Source organism: Motacilla alba, chromosome Z, assembly GCF_015832195.1.
Source record: "Motacilla alba alba isolate MOTALB_02 chromosome Z, Motacilla_alba_V1.0_pri, whole genome shotgun sequence".
NCBI lineage: Eukaryota > Metazoa > Chordata > Aves > Passeriformes > Motacillidae > Motacilla > Motacilla alba.
In genome coordinates this window covers 34,871,198-34,883,351 of record NC_052046.1, presented here as the reverse complement: position 1 = coordinate 34,883,351, position 12,154 = coordinate 34,871,198, and positions in this window count along the sequence as shown.

The window sequence follows — 12,154 nt, the reverse complement described above, 5'->3', positions numbered from 1 at the left end:
GCACAAGAGGTGGGACTTCACAAAAACAAGTCAACTTGAATCACTCATTGCTCCAAGACATTGTAAATGAAAAAAAAGGGCTTTTTAATGTAACTTATATAAGTTTGGATTTTCAAAATAACTCAATACGTTGATGGGAAAAGTCCATCTAGGTTTACTAACAAAACAAAACAAAATAAAGCACAACACAACAAAATAAAACAAAATGAAACAAAATAAAACAAACAAACAAAACCCTATCACCTAAAAATAGAATAACTTACCAAGTTTTTCTAGGTCTTCCCTGCCTTTTTATCCAGACTAAAGAACTCTCATTAAAAAGTTTCTGGTCATATTTTATAAGGCTATTTAAACCAGCTTTTCTGTTAGTAATATTAATGCCTTTGAAATTAGTCAGTAATCTGTCCTTTTCTGTGAAAATATTTATGACTTGAAAAATACTTTTAAAAGCTAGGCAAATATTCCTGAGTGAATGGAAAGAATTTTAATTTCTATGTGAAACGGTTAGTAAGATTAGTAAATCAATCTACACACCTAAGTTTAGCTTTGAGGGGGGAGGTTCTGAACAGTGTCACACACTTATGACTGTGCAAATGCTTATGAAAACTGGTTTTAAAATGCACTGGATTGGCTTTCAGTCCAAACTATGCACATGGTCTAATTCATTATCTTTTGAGCCTACTCGGATGAAAGCTAAAAGCAAAAGCAACTTCAGTCTCAAAATGGGAAGAGAATATTTCCATGTAAGTCCTGTCTTCTTAGAAAAGCAAGAGCAGCATTAAGAAACCTATGTAGATGACAATCTTTCTGTTGTCCCTGTCCACTTCTATCTTACCCTGATCAGGATGTTCCTGCTTGAGGTTACTCTTGAAGTCTTGTTCATGTTTTAACAATTTATGGGGATTTTTCATATGTATTCCAGATGCTGTAATTGAATAGAAAATGTATGCATGGCTGAACTGTGATACAAAATCTCTAGTATCCAAGGAAACAGAGAAAACACATGAGCAAATCCTTTTGTGAAAAGTTAAGCCAAATTATCTGTATAATTTTACTTCTCCAAGGGACTTACTATCGCACTCAGATAAGCAAGTGTAAAAATATTTTAAATGTCAAAGTGGAACTCGCAGTGCAAAATATAGATCCTAGTCTCAAAGACCTTAGTTCTTAACAGGGCTTTCATCCTTGGGTGTAGTTTTGGACTATTGAAATCACAAAGATGAATCACAGATAATTATTTGTCTCCAAAACCCTAGATCTTCTCTCAAGATGAGATGCTGATTGCAGACAGCTTGAAACTGGACATATTTTCCCACAGCTTGCTAGTTTATGCCAGCCTGTGAAAAGAAGGATATAGTAATGAGGTGAATAAGCAAAACCTGAGATGTACTGCACGGAAAATACTAAAACACTATCCTGTAATCTCAAAAGAATCACAAAAGGAAAATGTCTGCTCATATATTCACTACAGTTATCTACTGCTGCCCAGAAATGAGAATTGCTGGAGTGTTAGGAAAAAATGGTTCTGTCTGGAGCTTTCCATTGCAGGAGGGCACTCACATTATGAGTGAAAAGGAGAAATTTTTAGGCAAGACTTCATCTTTTGATCGTTTGATCTGCTTTTGTATCCAGGCAAAAGCCATGTAATGCTTTTCAGTTCTGTTGCTTGCTTTTAGACAGATATATAGATATAAAGCCAGTGTCATTATCAAGAGTTGCTATTTCAATGAATAACCAGGTGTGGACAAACCCTCAGTTGTAATGGAAAGGGGCCAAGATGGGGCACAGAAACTGTGTGTGAATTTCCATGCTTATTTTTAGAGTTAGGGAGAAAAGGAAATGTCAAATCTCCATGATAATCTGTGCAAGAGAGAGGTGCATTCCTTGGTTTAAAGTGTTGTGCTTTGGTGTTTCCCCACAGCACACACACACTCCTGAGCCTGATGGGCTGCCTGAGGGAGAGTTCACATTTGCCATGGATTTTCAGATCCATGAGGGAGACTACAGTCTACTGGGAATCCAAATACATCATGACTTTTTGTCGTATCACCTATTAGGTAAAAAAGCAGACAGGGTAGAGCTGCCCAATCCTGGGTCTAGACCATCCCAGCCAGTCTAAATGCACACACATACCTGTGTATGCACTCATAAGCATACAGTCCTCAAGCAGAGGGAAGAAGACAAGCTTAAATGCATCTGGATGTAAATGTAGTCTCTACGCAGGCATAAAAATTGCACTGTGTTTCAGTGGGAGGAAGGTCAAAATCCTCTAACAATGGTGCTGGAGCAGTGCACAGTCCATCTGACCGACATGCAGACCCTAAGAAAGCTGCAGCCTTACAGAGAAACCATAGCTGTGATGAGCTAGCAATCTGACTCTCCACTTGCACATTAAAACAATTACTTTCTAGATGTCCCTGATGTGATGAAAACCTTAGCTCTACAGAGGTGTGGAAATTCAAAAAGAGATAGGCTAAAATTTTGCAATTTTAATGACTTCAAAGTGAATCCAACTATTCTGGGAAGGGGGAGATGTCCAATTGGTTGTTTTTTTTTGCTGATCTGGGCTAGGTTCAACTTGAAAAAGATCAAATCTGGACTCCACACTGCATAGCCAGGACTTCCTTGGTCAGTATTCAGGCCAGCAACTAACTCCAGCAGCTGTGGACACCGACACCCTACAGCTACACCAAAATGTGCAATTAAACAAAACAAATTAATAGTTACCCCATGTAATTTGCTTAGCTTAATCACTATATCAAAGAGTCAAAAATGACCTATTGTGAAGATGCACTTTATAGCTTGTGCTGGGGCAAATTTTCCTCTTGGCTGACCTCTGCTCTTAAAACAATAATACCCAGGGAATGGTATGACTGAAAAATTCCTGTTGATGTGTATTGTGTTGCAGAGAAGAGGTTGTTCATTTCTGAGAAGAGTCTCAGGTTCAACCTGATGTGGCCAACAACTGCTCATTCTAGAACTGACCATTCTGGCACCCAAATCCAGATGATTTCACTGAGGGGTGGCTTTCTGTGCCCCTGAACACTTTTAACAGATATGGTAAGAGGCCTCACCCCTATTGAAGATGATTTGCTTCATTTTCAGGGTTTTTTCAACTATTTCTTGACTTTGTTCAGCTGTTCCTTTTATTTCTGTAGACAGGAGAAAGGACAAATGAATCAGCGGTGGTCTCAGCTATGTCATCATTTATCTGTTTATTACATCTAACAAAAAGCCAGGGAGACAATATTCCTTCTACATCATCCTCAACACATCTCTGCTCACCTGTTGCCCAAGAGGTATAAGCAGAGACAGAAGCTCCACATAAACTGGGTTGTATCGCTTTCCATCCTGACATGAGTGTCTTTATGGGAGCTCATAGGGGATGAATGGTATTGTAGTGATGTGACTGATGCTGATTCCAGATGTTTATAAATTACAGACTGAGAAGAATAATACAACTAGCTAGAAAAACTATCAGGAGATTAAAATAAAGCTTGGGCTCTTTTTAGTTGCTGTTTAATTTTATATTTTTTGACATTTAGAGCAGCATTTATGTTGTATTTTCCAGCTTTATCCACATCTCTGACAAGTAGAAATATGCATATATTTTCTGCTTAAAAAAAAAAAAGGAAGGAAACTACTACAGGATACTTTAGGCATCTACATTGATTGTTTAGGCTCCTGCTTCATCATGAACAAGATGAGATTCAGGGTCAAATTCTGAGAGGGATAGGAAATGCCCTTCTCACCTGACATGCCTGCAGGCCACCCTTGCAGCAGAGCATGGTCACCTGTGCTGTCACACTCCTCCTACTGTTCCTCAGCTTTCCAAGTAAAAAGCCAGGCACCGTGGTCTCATGAACTGAGATGATGGGCAAACCAGAGAAGAAGAGAAGAGAGGAGAAGAGAAGAGAAGAGAAGAGAAGAGAAGAGAAGAGAAGAGAAGAGAAGAGAAGAGAAGAGAAGAGAAGAGAAGAGAAGAGAAGAGAAGAGAAGAGAAGAGAAGAGAAGAGAGAAGCATTTATCATCTTGTATTTTATGATCACAGAATCACAGAATCAAATTAGGTTGGAAAAGATATTTTCAAGATCATCAACTCAAACCTCTGACCTAACACCATCATATCAAATAAATCATGGCACTAAGTGCCATGTCCAGTCTTTTTTTAGACATCTCCAGGGACAGTGACTCCACCACCTCCCTGGGCAGTCCATTCCAGTGCCCAGGGACAGTGCCCAACACAGAATTTTTTTCTTACATCCAGCCTAAGCTGTTCCTTTGGCACAGTTTAAGAGACTCTGTCCTCTCATCCTGTCACTGATTGCCTGGGAGAAGAGACCAAACCCCACCTGGCTAAAACCTCCTTTCAGAGACTTGTAGAGAGTGATAGGGTCCCCTCTGAGCCTCCTTTTCTCCAGGCTAAACATCCCGCTCTCCCTCAGCCTTTCCTCACAGGGCTTGTGTTCCAAGCCCCTGACCAGCCTTGTTGCTCTCCTCTGGATGTGCTCAAGTGTCTCAATGTCCTTCCCAAACTGAGGGGCCCAGAACTGGACACAGCACTCAAGGTGCAGCCTCACCAGTGCTGACTAGAGGGGAAGGATGACCTCCCTGCTCCTGCTGGCCACACTATTCCTGACACAGACCAGGATGCCATTGGCCTTCTTGGCCACCAGGGCTCACTGCTGGCTCCTGTCCAGCCAGCTGTCAACCAGTACCCCCAGGTCCTTTTCCGCCTGGGCTTTGTCCAGCCACACCATCCCAGCCTGGAGTGCTGCAGGGGGTTATTGCGGCCAAAGTGTGGGACCTGGCACTAGGTCTTGTTAAACTTCATATTGCTGGACTCAGTGCATCTACCCAGCCTGTCCAGCTCCCTCTGCAGAGCCCTCCTACTCTCCGGCAGATCCACACCTGCTCCCAGCTTGGTGTCATCACCAAATTTGCTGCTGGTGGGCTCCATCCCCTCATACATATCACCAGTGAAGACGTTGAACAGGACCAGCCCCAACACAGACCCCTGAGGGACACCACTGGTGAGCAGCCACCAGCTGGATGCAGCACCATTCACCACCACCCTCTGGGCCCAGCCATCCAGCCAGTTCCTAACCCAGCAAAGAGTGCTCCTGTCCAAGCCGTGGGCTGCCAGCTTTTCCAGGAGTGTGCTGTGGGAGACAGCGTCAAAGGCTCTGCTGAAGTCCAGGCAGACACATCCACAGCCTTCCCTGCATCCAGGGGGGTCAGCTGGTCACGAAAGGAGATCAGGTTGGTCAGGCAGGACCTGCCTCTCCCAAACCCGTGCTGGCTGGGTCTGATTTCCCAGCTGTCCTGTAGGTGCCGTTTGATCACACTCAAGATGATCTGCTCCATACCCTTGCCAGGCACTGAGGGCAGGCTGACAGGTCAGGCTGTAGATCATAGTAACATAGAATATCCTGGGCTGGAAGGAACCCAGAAGAATCATCAGAGGCCAACTCCTTACCCTACACAGGACATAAGAAGAGTCACACAATGTGCCTGAGAGTATTTTCCAAACACTTCTCGAACTGTCTCAGGCTGGTCCCTGTTCCAGTGCCCAAACAACCTCTGGGTGAAGAACTTTTCCTCATATCCAATCTAAACCTCCCCTGAAACAACTTCAGGCCATTCATTCCCTTGGGTCCTGTCACTGGTCACCATTGAGAAGAGATCTGTGTCTGCCCCTCCTCTTCCCCTCACAAGGAAGTTGTAGCTGCAGTGGGGTCTCCCCTCAGTCTCCTCCAGGCTGAACAGATCAAGTGACCTCAGCTACTCCACACACAGCTTCACCCCAAGGCCCTTCACCATCCTCGTGGCCTCCTTTGGACACTCTCTAACAGCTCAATGTCTTTTTTGTCTTGTGGCACCCAAAACTGCCCCCAGCACTCGAGGTGAGGCTGCCCCAGTGCAGAGCAGAGCAGGACAATCCCCCCCCTTGCCTGGCTGGTGATGCTGTGCCTGATGCACCCCAGGACTCGAGGGCCCCCCTGGCTGCCAGGGCACTGCTGGCTCATGTTCACCTTGCCATTGACCAGGAACCCCAGACCCTTTCTGCAGAAGTTTTTTTCTTTTCTCTCCCTCCCCACTCCTCACTAACTACATTTTCTAGATTCTTCAGCATCTAAATGATGTTTCACAGCTGGAAAGATGTGTGGGCTGCAGAAAAAAACACCCCACTGTCAAAATAGACTTTACTGTTTCTTGCATGAGCAATGCATTGATTTCAGTTTGAAGGTTTCTTCCTAAGAAAATTAATGTCTACAACTATAAGCTCTCTGATAAAATTTAATATGTTCAGCATCACAGGAACCAAGTTTAATTAATTAAAAGGGAGTCTATTTTTCTTGATTTGAGAACAGCAGGAAGAGAACAGGAGGCAGAGAGCCGAAAATGCTCCTGTCTGGCAATGAATAATGCACAGCATGAGGAAGAGGGAAGTTGAAGCGTTGGATTATAATGTTTGAATTTTTTGAGCTGCGCGGTTATTTGCTGACCTTTTCCACCAGGGCTTCACTGCCATTACAGGACATCCAAATAGGATGTGTAGCGAGGTAGATGTACTCTCAGACTTAGAGGACTGCACCTTCCTTATAAACATTGTCCTTATATGCTGTCCAAGATATTTAAAGTCTAAGACCACCAAATATAAAGCTACCACACATTCCACTCTATGATATCATCTGTCCTTAAGTTTGGGGACCTTACTGACACCAGAAATTATATGTATAGGGAAGTCCTAAAGGATTTCACTGAAATCCATAATTTTTTAGGCTTTTGAATCACTCTGTGGGCACACTCCACTGCAGAAGCAAGCATTGGAGGGGCCACTGATACAATGTATTGTGGTGGCCTCGGGGGAGAAATGCTAGCTTTACTGACACTGCTGGCATTGTAAGCTGGCATTACAGAATCTGATGAAGAAGTTTGTGGACAAAAGAGAAATGTATGTGTTCTCTTCCTGCTTGACAACAAGTTATGCTGAAAGTTTTAGAGCAGTGGTGGCTGTGATGAGAAGTGTCACAGGATGAGGACTTACACAGATGCAGGGTTTGGTGCTGATGAGAGCTATCTAAGCAGGAGTAGCTTCCAAATCTGTGGTAATATGTGGCATACTGGATGCAGGAATGGCTCTTTTCAGCTTACAATTCAGGCTTGTTCAGGCAGCTTTGACAACAGAGAATTTATAGAATGGGAAGCTCTTGGCACTGCTGAGAATCAGCCTATACTTGCATGAAGGCAGGAAAAGGATGCTCTTTAGTATGATAGAAAGAAAAAGAACAAGCTGTTGTTGCCCATGCCTGTTGTGTTCCAGGCAGGCATTCCAGCTCAGCAGCTCTGGGCCTGGCCCACTGGCAGTCCATGGAACAGGGCAGAGCTTCAGAGGGATGCCAGAGAGACCTGGAGCCGATGCCAGAGACCGTCCGTGGGGTGGAGAATGTGCTGTCCTCATCTCCAGGTCCAAGTCCAAGCCCAGGGAGGAGTCCAGCCTGGCCTAAGGGTAATAAAGAGGGTAGTGCAGCTCCTTCATTATAGCATGACTTTGGGTAAGAAACAGAAAAGTTTCACCTTCTCTTTTCCTCTGGACTTTAGGCTGCCCATGTGAAAGGAGAGTGAGGCTGGGGGTCTCACTTAGGCACACAGCATTCCTGAGTATGTGTCCTCTGTGGCACTAGAGAAAGAAGCCCACAGTGGGAAGCAACGTGAAGGCCAGTGATTCTTGATTTTGTTACAAGAGGATGCTGCTTGTCATCCAAATCTCCCCTGTTAAATGAAAGAGCCTGCAACATCCTAATGAGTGTAAACAATGTTAAGTACACAGCGTCTGCCTCCTTTTCACCTTGAGAGCCACTGCACTTAATTTATTTGTTAACATTTTGTGAAGAGAGCAGAAGAAAAGCACTACATAAAGCCAAAATCTGTTTCTTTCAGTGCAGCAGATGTGGAAGAGTCAGCACTGGCAAGTCATGGGTGGACCTTAATTTTTTTCCAATATGCCAAGGGAAAACAAGTCCTATTGCTTTGCTCAGGGCTGTGGAAAAAATTAAAAAAAGTTAATAATTAAATGTCTACTCCTGATCCTGCAGCGTATCGTTCAAATATACAGAACATGCAAAGAGGCTGCAATCCAGGGACAGTGTCCTGATCTCCTTTACTGACCCAGGGACAGAGTCCTGATCACCCTTACTGACCTGGATGCTTTTTGCCCAGGCAAATAAAAATTCTTGAAGTCAGCATGACTTCAGAATAAACTTTACCCTTGTACAGGAAGAGACTGGCAGACAGAAGTTAAAGATTAGATAATCTTTTGATACCTCCCATTCAATAAAACAACATTTGTACACTAAAAGGAGAGGAAGACGAGAGGCAATATTGCATGTTCATGAAATACACAAAACAGTTGTTATACAAAATTGCAGCAACTTTATAACACTGAATGTTTTTGAGAGAATTTTAAAATCTAAAGGATTAAAAGCTTTCTCACAGCTTTCTGCAGTCAGTTATGGCTGAGTCAGCCAATAGCAATGTGTTGTGTGTTTGAGGAAGATAACTTTAACCCATACTGAAAAACAGGAAAGAAGGGGGGGAAAATCCCCTATTGATTTTTCACTCTGCCACAGCATGTCATAGCTCCCCTGAACAAAATTAGTACATGCAGTGGGAAAGGAACAGAAATTGATACCTGTGCTCAGCTTATCCAAAGCTGAGTGGGTTTAACCATTAGTAATTACCATTATGCCCCAAAGAAATAATTGCCACTGTTATCACATGGTTTAGGAGAGTTTTAATTTTTATGCTGTGAAGAATATGATGTGAAAGTGGCTTTTTAGACAGAGCTTTGGTGAGAGGTTTGGGGAATTCCAAATCACCCCCAAAAGAACATGAGGACTAGGAGAAGACTGCAGGGGAGGGGAGAGGGCAGGGTGTTTTCAGACCCACTGCATCTCTCCAGCAGTGTGCTCTGCTCCAGTCCACAGTTATCCACAGTAGTAAAATTTTGTCACCCACCACTTCCCTCAGTGCACACAAGCATGCAAAGTACCTGTTGTGGTGGCAGCCATAATAAATTTAATGCCACTTAAAAAAAAAAAAAAAAGGCATCAGAAAATCATTGTCAATAGAAGTGAGCAAAAAAAGGCAAGGGAATTTGAAGCCTGAGAGTTTTTGTTAGGTCTTCTTTCTTTTCTACACCCCCACCCCCCACACCTCCCCCATCACTTTATAGCAATATATGCACATATTTTAAAACATGCACTTTTTTCTGTCCGTTATCAGACATTTCAGCAACACTGCTAACAACATCAGCCTGACAGGGCTGAATTGCTGAGACGATGAGAGCATTGGTCTGCTGGTACAAACTGGCATAGCTCTGTTTAAACCAATGGACCTGTTTCAGTTTACGTCTGCTGAGCCTTTTCCTTCTCTAGAAATCACTCTCTCATTTCATACCTCCCACAGTAAGTGAAATCAGGCAGGGATTTTTGGGTGTGCTCTGGGAGACCCTGCAATCAGAGGCACAACAAGAGAGAGCTCCCACTGGTAAAGATTATACCTCAAGCCCATTGCTTTTGGTGTCACTGCCTGCTTGTGCAGTGCCCTTGTGCATGGGGCCCTGAGGCTGTTGCTTCTGAGGGGCTCATGAGAATTAAGGACTTTGTTCTTGTATTTTGACAGCACTAGCAAACCTTAAGCCAGGAGGCTTCAACACCCTAGGCTCTGCACAAACATGGACTGGTACTCAAGTTGCAAAATAACCTTCTCTGTCATACCCACCACTCTGCAAAAATTATCTAGTTTTCACTGACAGGCAGTCCTCTAAGCTGTCAAACTCTGCCTCACATGTTCAGCACTCAAAATTAAAAATCTTAAATAATATGGGTATTTTAGAAAGACAAACGTATTCTAGAGATGAGAAAAGCTATTTTTACAAGTCTAATTAGTCACACTTGGGAGTAATAATAGCACTACTTGGGTTATGCTAAGTTATTAATATTATGCAAAATACAATCTATCAGTTGTGTCATTATCTTTTTTTTATCACTAGATCACAATTTCATCAAACAATAGTTTGTCATGTAAACTTTTTTCTCCCTGTTAATTTTACCTCTCATATGTGAAGGTGCAAGTGTACTCATGCTAGAGGAGCAGGAAGGAGCATAAATCCTGTCAGGAATTGAGATGCCAGGTAAGAACCCCACACTGGCTGGAGCCCAGGAGCTGGTGCTTTCTCAAAGATGTTAATTTGGAAGTACGATTGTTTGGTGCTGACCCCTGAAGAAAAATGGCAGTGCTTGCAGTAGCTGTTGCATTCTTTATTAAGGAATCAACTGTTCAGCTGAAGAGGGTGGTGGTGTTGGGCTGGAAACTTGTTGCACTGGGAGGAGAGTTCCAGCAGACATGCCTGGCTCCTCAGGTGCGCTGGCTTGCTCATGCTGCTGCAGTGTGATGGACAGGACAGAGATGCCGGAGACTCCTTGGGTGGTCTGCTCCTGTTTCTTTTTGGCAAGTGGAAAGGCCCAGTTGAAGGACGTGTGCAATGGAGAAAGACACAGAGACAGACCTGGTTTGGCACAGACTGGTCAGGCAGTGAGATGTCTTGTGCCTGGAGAGAAGGTCACTGCTCCAGGCACTGACCAGGGGTGGAACCAGACCCCAGCCCTCAAGATAAGATCAGTCCTCCCATGTCACACTGTGGAATATATACTCTGGTATGTCTGGGGAGACAGATTTAGTAAGAGTGGACTTTGTTTTTCTTCATGTTTAGTTTAGCATTCAACCCTCTGTACTGCAAAAAATATTCCTCTTCTTTCTCTGAAATAATGTGTGTGAGTTTAAATAGATATTTAAGCCTTTGACCAAATATTTTAATTGCATTTTTATATATGCATATATATGCACATATATATATTCTCCTTACTAAGGCAGCTGTCCTCCTTGTAAAGATGTATTTGCTCCATTCTGGATTGTGTCTTCCCCAAGCAGGTGCTGACCTTCAAACAGGGTCCCATGATCCAAAACTACACCCTGCTGCTCAAACATTTGTTGACAGGCAGTCAACCTGCCAGTTGCCTTCCCCCTTCTTACACTTTTGACCCCCTCTGACAGGAATTAGAACATCACCTGGGTCCCCAACTGCCACCTCCAGAGCTCAGTACTCACTTTGGATACTCTCCAGCTTTCCCAGCTCTGTCAATGGTGTCTACATTTAAGAACCTCATGGAGTAGTAGTCAGGGGGTCAGGCAAGCTCTGGCAGTCCTCCCCAACACCCGGATCCAGGTCCCCAGCATGCTGCAAACTTCTGCAGCCCCGGGGCAAGCTGGCAGTGGTGCCGCTGCCCCCTGCAGCAGGGAGTCCCCTGCTGCTGCCACTGCTGCCCCGTGGTGGCCTTACAGAGGTCAGGGTCAGTTGGCCCAAACCTCACTTGAAAGCACGACCAGTTTCCTCAGCCTTGAGGGCAGTGAACAAATTCCTCAGAGGGCTTGTGGATGCCCCATCCCTGGAATTGTTCAAGGTTCAGGTTGGATAGGGCTCAGAAAAACCTGGTCTAGTGGAAGGTGTCCCTGCCCATGGCAGGGGAGTTTGAACTAGAGAGTCTTCAAGGTCTCTTTTCAGTGCTTATCATCTATCACTCTACAGTTCTATGATTTTATGAACTTATGGCATAGTTACAGGCCTTTGGATAGAGCAGAAGTCACCAGCTTTCATCCCTTTTTCCAAAGGCTGCCCTTGCTGTTCTGCCGGGAACAGACCCTGCCTACACCTGCATTGCAGCTGGGGCCCGGGGTTCATGAAGCTGTTGCATGTCTGAGAAGATCCTGTCTACCTCTCTTAGTTTCACTACATATTAATTTTCTTTACTTTTTTTCTTTTCTTTTTTTTTTTTTAATATGTGGGAGATGTTCTTGTCTTCTGTCACTATTTCTTTGTTACAAAAGGAATGATGAGGAAATTACCTTGGGCTCCTGCATGCTAAGAGATTTTGCATAAGCAGAAATGACTTATTCAGCATAATCTCCTATGAACCTGCACAAAAGGCATTGGAAGCACATTAGAATAAAGTTGTCTTTGTCTAGCTAGTCTGTGATTTTAGGGAAAAATTTATCTGCATACAGGGAAAACAAAAAGTCAGCATACCACTCA